Source organism: Protopterus annectens, chromosome 6.part1, assembly GCF_019279795.1.
Source record: "Protopterus annectens isolate FY-2018-M chromosome 6.part1, PAN1.0, whole genome shotgun sequence".
NCBI lineage: Eukaryota > Metazoa > Chordata > Ceratodontiformes > Protopteridae > Protopterus > Protopterus annectens.
The window spans coordinates 170,610,300-170,624,141 of record NC_056738.1 but is presented as its reverse complement, the minus strand read 5'-3'; the positions used below and the strand labels follow the sequence as shown (position 1 = coordinate 170,624,141).

Genomic DNA, 13,842 nt, shown 5'->3' with positions numbered 1-13,842 from the left:
GTAGGAGGTGCACACAATATGGAACAGCCAGTATTCCTACAGTTAACACCTGAACAACTGGACACCGTATGGGCTAAACATACTAATGTCAATCATTGCCTGCAACATATACCCATAGAAAGGTCATAGGAAAGACACCACACACAGGTTTGCAGAAATAGGACTTCTTTAAATGTGTACCATAATAGTCCTATATGCCATATCATATAGTTGTTCAAATACTGACAACCATATAAATGGAGTACTGCAACTGTGAAGCAGTTACACTTATTCAGTAGTCTGGAAAGGTTTGCAACTTTTGCTGTCCAAGCCAAGCCCTTTAGAATGTACAATAGTGCTGACAGACTGTGCCACAGTGTACCACACAATCAACAGTATGTACTGCAGGTGTGTAGTTCAGCAGCCTCTATCTTCACTCTGTACAAACTCCATAGGAGGTAAAGATGTTTTGTTATCAAACGGGTTGTACCTGGAACACAAATAAGGCATAACACACACAACAGTCTGTATTGCAGGTGGCAGTAGGCTTGCAGTACCCCAAGTCATGTAAGTAATGTCAATATAGGCGGAGTATATGGTACTATACATCCACATACCTTGTGGCAGCTCACCTCTAATACCCCCACAATTGTAACAGCCTAGGTCATTTATGGTGCTCCCCACCTGGAATCAATAATATAAGACCATATACCACTGTTACATACAGTGGCCTCTGCAGTGCATAAGGGCGCACATGTATTGTGTAGGTGACGCCCACACATATATGGCCCCAGCCCCACTGTATGTGCGGGGGATACAACAGCAGTGGACTAATGGCAGCAATGGCAGTGTGATATACTCACAGCCCACTACAGAACAACCCCCAACAGCATGACAAATGTGCACAGTTTGGTATGTAGATGGGTGACAGAGGCTGAAACAAGGACATATATGTGGAACACTGTTGCCATACACTAAGCAATGTGCTGGTGTTACAGGATAGTCTGCAACATACCCTTAGTCAGGGAATTGAGGTTAGATATAGATATGGATGTAATCATATATTGGTAGCACGCAACACACACACTGCCAGTGTCATATCTGACACAGGACTTGTGTGTTGGATGGACAACACATGATAGGCATACCTCTGCCCAGCAAGAGATAAGGCCCACAGTAGTGAGCTATGCAGGCAGACTGCATTCCAAGGTACACTAGTATGTACACACACACACACACACACACACACACACACACACACACACACACACACACACACACACACACACACACACACACTGTAACACCAGTACTATTCAAAGCAGTACACAACTCTACCCACAGTCTGTCTGTAGTTCCTGAACCTCCTACAAATATGTGTCTGCTCTGAGTGTGCAGGTCCTCCTGTAAGATGGATTGCTACCTGCTGCCTGTATCACTGATGCTCACACACAGGACGGATGTCCATCACACAGGAAATGTAAAGGGACCACAGCCACATGCTGTAGGGATTTATGGTGGGTGGTTGCCATGACAGTGGTAATTCAATGTATTACACGTGTCATTTTATATATATATATATATATATATATATATATATATATATATATATATATATATATGGCTATCTGGATAGGTAATATGTACATATATTTTCACCATATGTCCTGAACATGGAGTGTAGCTGTACCCCAGCCCCTACAGTCCCAATGTCATAGTGCAAGGAGATGTCAGGTATATTACTAGACTGTTGCTACTGTCATTGGGATTGTCTTCACAGACATGGTATGTGTGGATGCTGAAATCTGCTTATAACATGTGTGCCGTTAGCTACTGACAGACATCCTAAAGTAATCATTGTAAAGTACTGCTGGTAGCATGTAATGCCCCTGTGGAGTGCAGCAGAGATATTGGCCACTATATATGGAACTTTGGACACACCCTGTACAGTCCAGAGGTATACACATATTCCCTTAGTGCACCACATGTGTACCAGGCCTGACAATATGGATGCAGACAGACATGTAGATGGGTATAACACATAACGACTGATATACATTTGGCACCATAGGTGTTGGATTCACACACTCCTGTCTGGCCTGACACATAATGACTGCTGGTACAGGGGTGCCATGGACACATACTACCCACTAGATACTAACATTCATCTGTACAGCATCCCACTGCTCTGTCTGACATACATGACATTGATGGGAGGCCCGGCAGCAGTACATCTGGCAAGTATCTGCACATGACATCCCACTGGTTAAGTACACTAAGCTGCTTGGCATGTAACAATGCACTGTGCAGGCTGCAGGCAGATTGGCTCAACAATGGCCTACATCTCGTATGGGGAATGCACATGTACCTGTATATATAGCAGGCTCAACAGCCATGTCACAGCACAGGGTAAGATACACCTGTGAGACAGTGCATAACCACAACCAGTGTGAACACAGCCACAGCCACATATGGTAAGCTAGCATAATATTGCATTATATGGACTATGTGTTCTACACCACCCTCATATGTGCCACTCACAGAATGTCCTTACATATACTGGGCTGCTACACAGTTTGGTCTGATGGCTGTCTGTGGTATGGGACATGTATGTGTATGGCCCTACAAACATGTACGACAAAACGGTACCATACAGTGGAGCAGCATGTAACATCTGATAGAAAGGGAGCTAGGACAATGACATCTACCACAGTCTGTACACAGGCTAAAGTACATATTACAATACACACACTGCCACCATTCACAATCACTACACTGACCTCAGTACTGTACAAACATCCACAGAATGTCTAGTTATGTCATGAAATATAACCCTACTGTACATGACATGTGTATCAATGTGATATATCACTGGCTTGTTAGCAGATATGATGGCACTGTTTATGGTGTACAGCACATATGCAAGATTTCATGCACGCCATATGTACAAAGGTTGACAGTGGTGTGGCTGACAGCACATACACAGGGCCAGTATAAACATGTTGCTGTGATAACCTTGTATATTTTCCATTGTAATGGTGTTTGTTGCAACATATGTCCTATGAGGGTTATGAAGTCAGTAATTGTCATGGCCTTCACCATCTACAGACTGCAATCCTCAAACTACCTTCTGCATTCCACAGAGAGATGCACTGTGGCTAACACATGAAACCATAGGCACAACACTGCCCAGTCTGCAGAATACCCTGCAGATGGGGATTCCTCATATACATGGAACTGACATGGCAGGTATTACTACATGTACGACAGGCATATCCAGACAAACACTGTTAAACCAACATTACTCCAAATGCAGTATAGCAGCACTTACAGTCTGTAGTCAGGTCAGGCACACCCCCCCCTGTTTGTTGCCCTCTTTCCACAGTGTATGTTGTTAGAGGTAAATCCCCAATCCATCTGAGATGCTGATTGCCAAACAACAGATCTAGTTCCTACTCACAGTGACTGAAAAGGCCCAACACCACCATGATGTTCCTAGGTATTGGAGTGTGTTTCCATGCAATTGGCTATGGGATTGTTACCACAGCTGTTCCACATGCAATCAGCTAGGAGAGGGCTGCAATTCATGTAGAGGCCATCAGCTGATCATGAGCATCACGTAAAATACACATGCTGCTGCTTAAGCAAGGCAGGTGTGGGTCTCCACATCCACCAGAGAGGGAGTGGGGGAGGCAGACAGAGGCAAATACATGTCAGGGAGGGGTGGGAGTGTAAAACTGAAGCATGTTTGTATCAAACACCTACCAGCACAGGGTATCAAACCCCCAACAACTATGTAGTGCTATCACAGTTCGATGCAGTTACTGGATGCACCACATGGGTTACCTGATATGGAGCACTCAGAACATATATGTGAAGGTGAGTGACATCTGCAACAGGGATACAGTAGACGTATGGTAGGTGTCATACATGTGCCTTTCTGCATGAACAGGTGCCAGCATCAACACAGGCACACTCACACAGGGACGCACACACACTGACACACTTGGCAGGGCCAGGAGTGCAACTCATCACTAGTGGGATTGCCACAACACAACAATGTGCAGGTATCACATGCACCACATGGGTCATGAGGAGGCCATATGGGCAAAGAGTATGAGGAGATGTCAGACATCAGACAGCATGCTTCAGTATGCCCTGAGGGGTTGTAGTGAGTGTGGATGTGGACATATGCACCATACAACACACACACACATGAACACACAGGGTGCCAGTTCTGACATGTATGGGTGCATGTCTACATGGATGTGTGGTGGTCAACTGTGCCAGCCGGCTGTACAAGGGTATGTGATGGGTATACCTTGGCATCAGGCCACATGACAATGGTCTACATTGTGGCTCAGCCCTGTAGTTGCTGCATTTGCCCACATAGGTGGGTATTGCATCCTCCATCCAGTCACCTGGCTGACTATTGTGTGTGGCCAATGCTGTACACCACATGCCATGTATGTGTTCCTTAGTCCATGACATGGATGGTGTCTGGGATGTGCACACCTCCCACATGCATGTACAGTGACATGTGGAACTGTACCTGAGGTGTCTGGCCCATGTTGTGAACACAGATTATCATCAGATGTGCCAGTCTTGCCCACCTGTTGCAGGAACTGGTAATGGCCAGCAGGTTTACCCTTCACCTACATTGATGGCATGCCAACAGCATTCCCTGATGTTAGTGTCATCTGTCCATACAGGACATGTTGTCAGGCATGGTATGTCCATTGTGAGTCACATGTGAAGGTACCACAGGTGGTGCAGGTGTCCATTGGGGAACATGGTAGAGGTACACTGTCTGCATGTACATGCATATTGGACAGATGGGCAGGGTGACATGCCCTCTGTAGCCCACTGCTATCACTGCATAGCTACTATCAGTGGCCAATATGCAGTGTACTACCCACATATTGGCTGCTGCCTAGGCATGCGTGTTCATATGACACATGGGTTGAGTGTGTGCTCTGGGTAATAGTGAGGTTGCTAAGTTGGATTGGCTAGCCTTGATGTCACATGCATGGGTATGGCTTTGCACCCCAGCCTCCCAGCTAATTTACATCTGTTATCCCTGTATGGTTGACATTGTGGTATATAGTAGGGCCACCATAAAAGAAATTATCAAAACCCCCTCCACATTGTTCACATTCACCTCTACACAGGGTATGAGTTACAAACACACACACCTGTCATGTCTGGGAGTAGAACCCCTATCTAACTACTTTATTATACTACAGCACTACACAGTTATAGTACACACCACATACATTACTGGAGTACTATTTCCTCAAAGGTGTATTTCACAGTGAATGACATCAGCAGGATTACCAAAGTAGGGCATTTCAACTGTACTGCAAGTGACTAGCCTAAAATGCATTGCTCCCTACACAGACAGTGAGACACACAAAACATCCACAACTGACATGTGTGAGTATAGAACCCCTGACCAAGGTCTATATTACATTACAGCATTGTGTTGTTATGAGAGGCACCACAAAGATTATTAGAGCCATCTTTCCCCAAAGATGTATTTCACATTGAAAGACATTAGCAGGTTTACCAAAGTAGGGCATTTCAACTGTACTGCAAGTGACTAGCCTAAAATGCATTGCTCCCTACACAGACAGTGAGACACACACAAAACATGCACCACTGACATGTGTGGGTATAGAGCCCCTGATTGAAGTCTATATCACACTACAGCATGGAACTGTTATGGGATGCACCACAGAGATTACGAGAGACATTCTTCCCCAAAGGTGTATTTCACATTGAATGACATCAACAGGTTTACCAAAGTAGGGGATTTGAACTGTACTGCAAGTGACTAGCCTAAAATGCATTGCTCCCTACACAGACAGTGAGACACACACAAAACATCCACAACTAACATGTGTGGGTATAGAACCCCTTACCAATGTCTATATTACACTACAGCATGGAGCTGTTATGGTACACACCACATGGATTATTAGAGCCATCTTTCCCCAAAGGTATATTTCACATTGAATGACATCAGCAGGTTTACCAAAGTAGGGAATTTCAACTGTATTGTAAGTGACTAGCCTAAAATGCATTGCTCCCTACACAAACAGTGAGGCACACACAAAACATCCACCACTGATATGTGTGGGTATAGAACTCCTGACTGAGGTCTATATCACACTACAACATGGAGCTGTTATGGGACGCACCACAGGGATTACTAGAGACATTCTTCCCCAAAGGTGTATTTCACATTGAATGACATGAGCAGGTTTACCAAAGTAGGGCATTTTGACTGTACTGCAAGTGACTAGCCTAAAATGCATTGCTCCCTACACAGACAGTGAGACACACACAAAACATCCACAACTGACATGTGCGGGTGTAGAATCCCTGACCGAGGTCTATATCATACTACAGTATGGAGCTGTTATGGAATGCACCACAGGGATTACTAAAGAACGTTCTCCTCAAAGTTGTACTTCACAATGAATGACATCAGCAGGATTGGCAAAGTAGGACATTTGAAATGTACTGCGAGCGAATAGCCTATGATGCATTGTTCCATACACAGACATTGCAACACACACAAAACATCCCGAACTGTCATGGGTGGAGATGGAACCCTACCACAGTTGTAAATCACACTACAGCAGTACACAGTTACAGGATGCCCTACAGAGATTACTGGGCTATGACTTTCCCACAGGTGTATTTCTATGTGACTGACATCAGCAGCCTTGCCAAAGTTGAGTATATGAATTCTAAGGAGTGTGAGTAACCTAAAAAGCATTGTTCATTACACAGTCACAGACAGACAGACAGAGTAACCTAAAAAGCATTGTTCATTACACAGTCACAGACAGACAGACAGACAGACACACACACACACACACACACACACACACACACACACACACACACACACACACACACACACACACACACTTGGCAAATCTGGGGTTAGAACACCTACCTAACTACTTTATTATACTATAGAAGTACACAGTTACAGGACACACTACAGGGATTACTAGGCTATTATTTTCCCAGAGTTGTATTTCAGGTGAGTGACATCAGCAGCCTTGCCAAAGTTGAGTATATGATTTGTACGGAGTGTGAGTGGCCTACAAAGCATTGCTCTTTACTCAGTCAGATACACACACCAACATAGTTGCCAGATCTGGGGTTAGAACACCTACCTCACTACTTTATCACACTACAACAGTACACAGTTGCAAGATGCACTATGGATATTACTGGGCTATGATTTCCCCAGAGGTGTATTTCTAGGTGAGTAACATCAGCAGCCTTGCCAAAGTCGAGTATGTGTATTGTACGTTGTGTGAGTGACCTAAAAAGCATTGCTCTCTACACAGTTACACACACACACACACACACACACACACACACACACACACACACACACACACACACACACACATTCACACACAAGCACACAGTTGCCAGGTCTGGGGTTAGAACACCTATTTTATCACACTACAGCAGTTACAGGACACACTACAGAGTTTACTAGGATATGATTTCCCTAGAGGTATATTTCTAGGTGAGTGACATCAGCAGCTTTGCCAAAGTCGAGTATGTGTATTGTACAGGGTGTGAGTGGCCTAAAAAAACATTGCTCTCTACACAGTCAGACACACACACATATTCACACAGTTGCCAGGTCTGGGGTCAGAACATCTACCTAACTGATTTATCACACTACAGCAGTGCACAGTTACAAGATGCACTACAGAGATTACTGGGCTATAATTTCCCCAGAGGTGTATTTCTAGGTGCGTGACATCTGCAGCCTTGCCAATGTTGTGTATATGAACTGTACAGAGTGTGAGTAGCCTAGAAAGCATTTCTCTCTACACAGGCAAAGACCGAGACATGAACACATACACACAATCACACAGTTGCTAAGTCTGGGGTTAGGACTACTACCTAACTAGTTTATCAGTTCAGCAGTACACAGTTATGGGACGTGCCATGGGGATTACTAAGCTACAGCTCTCCCAAAGGTGTATTTCACATTGGATGACCTCAGCAGGCTTGTCATGATATTGCTATGGGCAGGGCGGTGTGTGCATGGGCTGTAACCCATTCATGTTGGGGTTGACATGCCACATGTGGGCACACATAGGGTCATATGCCACAGGTACATATATACAGCTACTAGGTGACATCTTCCTTGTACAGTCATGTTGCACAGCTGGCACGTGCAACACGCCATCATGCTGACAGATACTGGTGGCTAGTATCTGCAGTAACACCTGCACCTTATGTGTTTGGGGCCCTTTGGCTATGTGCTGGGTGGGACAGGCCCAGATGGCTCCTTGTCACAGTCACCCTCTTCAACACATCAGTGTCCATCTACCTTTGGCTTATTATAGTGTATTGTCCTTACATATACGTCTGTATTCCTATCCACTGTGTGTGCAAGGCAGGAGCTTTGCATACTGACATGTGTCTACACTGAGAACTGCAACTGCCAGATATGTCTGGTCCACTGTTGTTTGCTGACATGGCCTTCTTGTGTTTAAGTGTGTTAGCATGCCCAGTATGGGCTTTCAGTATGTTGTTGACTGACATTGCCTTCATTCCTCTGTGTGTGTGAGCATGCCCAGTATGGCCATCTATATTGCATGTGTGGATCAAGTCCAGGTGGTTTGTACTGCGGTGCTGACCTTTGTGTTGTACACTGACAGGTAGCATGCTGTGTCTGCAGAATATACATTAGTCATTTGGCATAGTGGGGGGGGGGCACCTGACTGTTTCCACATTTCTACACAGAGGTGGGGAGGCACACCTGACTGTTACTATAAGTGTACATAGGATGGTGGGGCACACTTTACACTTTTACACAGTTGCTAGGACTGTACTGGTATGTCAGGTACATAATTTCAGTCTGTAGTCTTACCTATCGTGCTGGCTAGAGGCATACCAGTGTACTACAGAACGTAGCTTTCACTACCTACAAATTAGTTTCCTGACTTCCTAGCCTTCACAACTTACATCCAACTGGCTTGCCTGCTGTAGTCTGTCTGTGTAGGGCTGGGGTAGGGGTTACCCAAGGGGCTCATTCAGAGGCCATAGTACAGCATTTGTTTGTGTTTGTCTACACCTATCCTGCTGGCTGTGACTGTTGGGTATGTGCCCCCCCCCCCGACTGGCATGTGTGAGCCACTTACCTTGTGGGTGTCCCAGCATTGAGGGTGGTGCTGCAGGGTTGCCTATGTCGGATGCTCCCTATACATGGTTGAGCACTGGTAGTGTCATGTTTGGCATCCCTTTTACTGTATGTGCAAGTCGGAGTGAGGTGTCCTTCCCTGGGTCCCTACTGTGTCAGTGCATGTGCTGTGCATTGCCTCTTTGCCAAGGCCAGGGCATATTGGGCATGCCTCCTTCTGCCTACTGGGGCAGGCTCAGGATGTTCCTCCTCCGAGTCACTCTGCCCCTGTGCAGGCCTTGGCACTGGTGGTGGGGGGGGCTGTGTGGCCCTGCCCCATGCTGTTCCTGCTGCAGCTGTTTCTGCAGGATCATATTGTCTAGCATGGCACATACAAGGACAATTTGGGTACATGTAGTTGGCGAGTACTGCAAGGCTCCACCAGATGTGTCCAGGCACCGGAACTGTGACTTGAGCATCCTAAACACAAGCTCTATTATGATTCGTGTTTGTGCGTGTGCATCATTATGGAGTTCTTGTTCTGGTGTGTGTGCATTTCTGATGGGTGTCATCAACCATGGCTCCAGTGCGTATCCAGCATCCCTCACTAGGTGACCGGGTGGGATGTTCCCATTGGCAAATGTCTGGTACAGCTGCGTCATCTGCCAGATGTGGGAATCGTGGTAGCTTCCAGGGCAGCCAGCACACACATTCATTATTATGTCCTGGGCATCGCACACATCCTGGCAGTTGATGGAGGGGAAGCCCTTGCGGTTGATGTAGACCCTACCCCGCTCACCTGGTGGTGCTTTAATGCATATGTGCATGCAGTCTATTGCACCTACTACCTCAGAGTATTCTGCTATTTGGTGGAAGAGACACATATTGCTGGCCAATGCCTCACGGGTGATGGGGAAATATACATGCTCACCGGCATGTGCTGACATGGCATCCAGGAACTGGTGGAGTACCCTGGATGCTGATGCCTGTGAAATCCCCATCATACCCCCAGTTGGCCTTTGGAAGGTACCTGTAGCTAGTATTCCTAGGCCTACACATACCTTGGTATCCACTGGGATGGGTTCCCCTCTGTTAGTTCTGTGTGTCAGGTGTGGCCAGCACAGCTCAACAATTTGCTGTAAGAGGTCCCTGTCCACCCTATAGTGCTACACTATCTCCAGCTCATGTAGCCCTTGGTAGGTTACCCTGGGTCTGTACACTCTTCTCTGTCTCCTCACTGTGGGTTGCTCAGCAGCATTTACATCCTCACCACCCTAAGCCTCTTGCACATGCTGGTTTATGATAGCAAAAGCAGCCCCTAACATTTTTTCTCTTGCTTTCATTTTGTAAGATTTCCCTGTCTGTATACACCGGTGGTGCAGAGTTTTTGGGAAAATCAAGGGGAAAGGTGTTTGCATAGTTTATAGAGGTGTGCTGGGGCTGGCCTGGTCTGCTGCATGTGTAACTGGCTGATTGTGATACATTTGACCTGTCAGCTAAGCTAGTTCTCCTTGATTACCTTCCTACTGCTGTTTTCTCTTCCCATAGCTCCCTTTTTAAGCCTGTGTGCACGCCGCGCAAATGCAGTGCTGAAATGTGCACAGAGCTGCTATTTCCTGGTTTAACCTCCTTTTTCTTCCTGTAAAACCTGGTGCTCGGTGCGCACACCCGCTTACACTTTGTAAAGAGTGCTAGGCAGGTTTAGACACACCCCTAGCTTAGCTGGGCTAAGCTAGGAGCAATCCCGAGCCACAGGGCTCCAATCCACTTACATTATGCCTGACACTCCCCCCATGATGTCACCTATATCCTAGTCTTGCACCCAGCTATTTATACTCTTACACTCTTGGGACCTGCCTCACACCCTGGGTAAATCTGGGATTCAATAACCTTTCCCTCATTTACATAGGATTGCCTGCTAATGCATAGTTACATGTCCCACACTGAGCCTCCCCCCTTAGAACCACTACTAATTGTCCAGGTTGTCTTTTGCCTGCCATTGAATTGCATGGCAGAATACTGATTTTAGTTAGAATGCTTATTTTCAGCTTATTTCTTATTTTTCCCCAATCCTGTTTGTGCGCCACTGCCCTATGCTTAAACAGCTGAGATCGGTGAAAAAAAAATGAATAGTTGATTTTTCTATTTTTTTAATAGCTTTCAATGCCAATGGCCTTATACTTGGCTATTGGCATGCTTCCTCAATGATATGCAGCCTTTATTTGGAGCTGTCATAGCTCTGTTTTGGAATTTGCAAAAATGTACTCGGTTATTAACCGAGTAGATTTCTCAGATTGCCGTAGTCTTGCATGGACTATTGCAAGCTTCCTGGATTGCAAAATCACCTCATTTGCATGGATTTCTCCTGCAAATTAGGTTATTTGGATACCAGGGCTTAGTCCGTGCAAGATTAGTGCTGGAGCTCTCGTGCTTGCCCCTGCCGGCTGTTCCTGGATCGCATGGCAGACATATTGCCTGCATAAACTACTGCACTAATCTTGCACTCTGTGCAGGCTTTTGAGAATCTGGGGGATGATTTAAGAAACAAAACCTTACATTTTTAAACTCACTGTTAAACCTTTTAAACATTTTTTGGAGGGGCCTTTCCCACTTGCACCTCTAACTTGGAAATCTGTCCTCCCACACCACTGCTATATATATTTTGTAACTTTTGAGATCACTGTACCTAAGACCATGGGAAATACTTTTGAGATATCCTACATTTTCCTGTACTTTTATATTTCAATTCCACTTTCCTGGGGATAGAAATTATGGTCCTCAGAATTTCAACAGGCATCTCACAAACCCTGTATTAAAAATGTTTACTGGAATCACAGACATCCTGACTATTTAAAAAATAAGCAAATATGCTGGAAACATTTTATTCAAAACAAACTGAGCATGTCATGGTGATCTAACATGTACATGCTCAAATGAGAGAAATGTCACTATCTGCCAGAATGCACAACCAGGTATATCCAGTGCATTCATTTAAAAATATGCAATCATATAAAGGGCATAAATCTTGGTTGAATGTGAATTATCCTGTATGTATTCATGCTTTCATATTTATTAATCTCAGATTTGCCCTTTGGGGCTTAACCAAGCCATTACAAGTAAATATGCATTCCCCACATTTCGACAGGATTCATTAATTTTCTAAACTGCTTGTCCTAGAGAGGGTCATGGTGTTAGCAAGCAGAACAGGGTATGTCTGACTTTTCTAGCTCTGGCAACAGTCTGACTTTTCTAGCTCTGGCAACAGTCTCTGGCTTACTGTGTGATTTCCAGACATCCCTAAACAAACTGAGAGCTTTAATCCTGCTGATGTGTCCTGGGTCAGCCCTGGTTTCTCTTCCTAGCTAGCTGTGTCTGATATCTCTCCCGTGTGAGGTGCCCAGTAGGTAACCAACGTGCCCAAACCAGCCCACCTAATTACTCTGAAGATGAAGGAACAGTGGCTATAGTCTGTGATCTACCTAGATTGATGATCTTCTGACTCTGTTACTGAAAGTAAGCACAACTGTCCCGTGAAACAACCTCATCTCTGTCACTGGTATTCATGAGCTCATCTGTTCAGTCACTATACAAAGTTCAGCAAAGGTGAGGATGCAGGTAGAGATTGTCTGATAACCTGCGTGCTTTGTCCTATTACTGAGTTCTGCCTTCACCATAACAGCCTGGTATAGTGCCTGTAGTACTGTTACCAATCAATGCATCCCCTGGTTAAGCTCCTTCTCCACTCTTAACTTCAATCCTGAACATGATCCCAAGATACCTAAACCCTCCACTTGAGGTAAATGAAGCCTTCCACATACTGTACATGTTCCCACTTTGTCTGCAGAGACCAATCAGCTTTTTTCTTTCATATTCTTGTATATTTTGCTATGGTTTAAATAAAATGTGTGAAACTCTTTGGTTAGGCATTCTTATTTTTCCAAAAACACCTTCACACAGTTTTTCAGATCTCAGTCTTGAATATTTTACATAACTTAAAGCAATAAAATGATGATTGAATGGATATTTCATCTGGTCAAGTTTAATCAGATAGCTCTACATGCAAGAGAGGGATGGAATATTACTTATGATAAATGAAAATAACTTGGAAAAATTACTGCAATTGTTTTCCATATATAATTTGTCCAAGTGCAGCAACACAGACACATTTAAGTTGATATTGTTGCTATTTTCACTTTGTTCATTCAGTTGTTTTTTATATTCTGTTTTGCCTCTTACCACCTTACCATGTAACCCCTTCACCCCCGTTGTGGCCCACTTGTTCTGCTGTCTTATCCCTCCCTACACACAACTCATATTTCTCTAGTTGGTATTTTCAGCTTTTCATACCTCTCAATTGTCCAGATTTTTGCCTCATATTTTTGGTCTGTTTATCATAAAATCTGTGGTTTTTTTTTGGCAAATCACCAAGGATCGAAGTCAATAAATGTCATTAAATAATAGTATACATTTCAGTTTCAGACTTCATATCCTTCAGAAAAATGCATGATGAAACACATCCTGCTATTCTAGTAACTTTCTATGTTTATAACAGCAATATGTAAAATCTGTCCCTATGTTTGTCCCTTTGTCCCACCATTATTTTAGGCTTTGCCCAGATTTCTTGATCAAGGAGGTTGAGAGGTATGCAGCTTTTTAATGCTCAGGAGGTGAAAGATGGCCGCCAAAAGTCT

At 44.6% G+C, this 13,842-nt stretch overlaps 1 protein-coding gene across 1 annotated transcript in view; it reads left to right on the top strand.

The window, feature by feature from the left end:
* Window positions 1-13,842, top strand: part of GALNT3 (polypeptide N-acetylgalactosaminyltransferase 3) — a 514,825-nt gene that overhangs the window by 206,669 nt on the left and 294,314 nt on the right. The gene's annotated exons all lie outside the window — the stretch shown is intronic.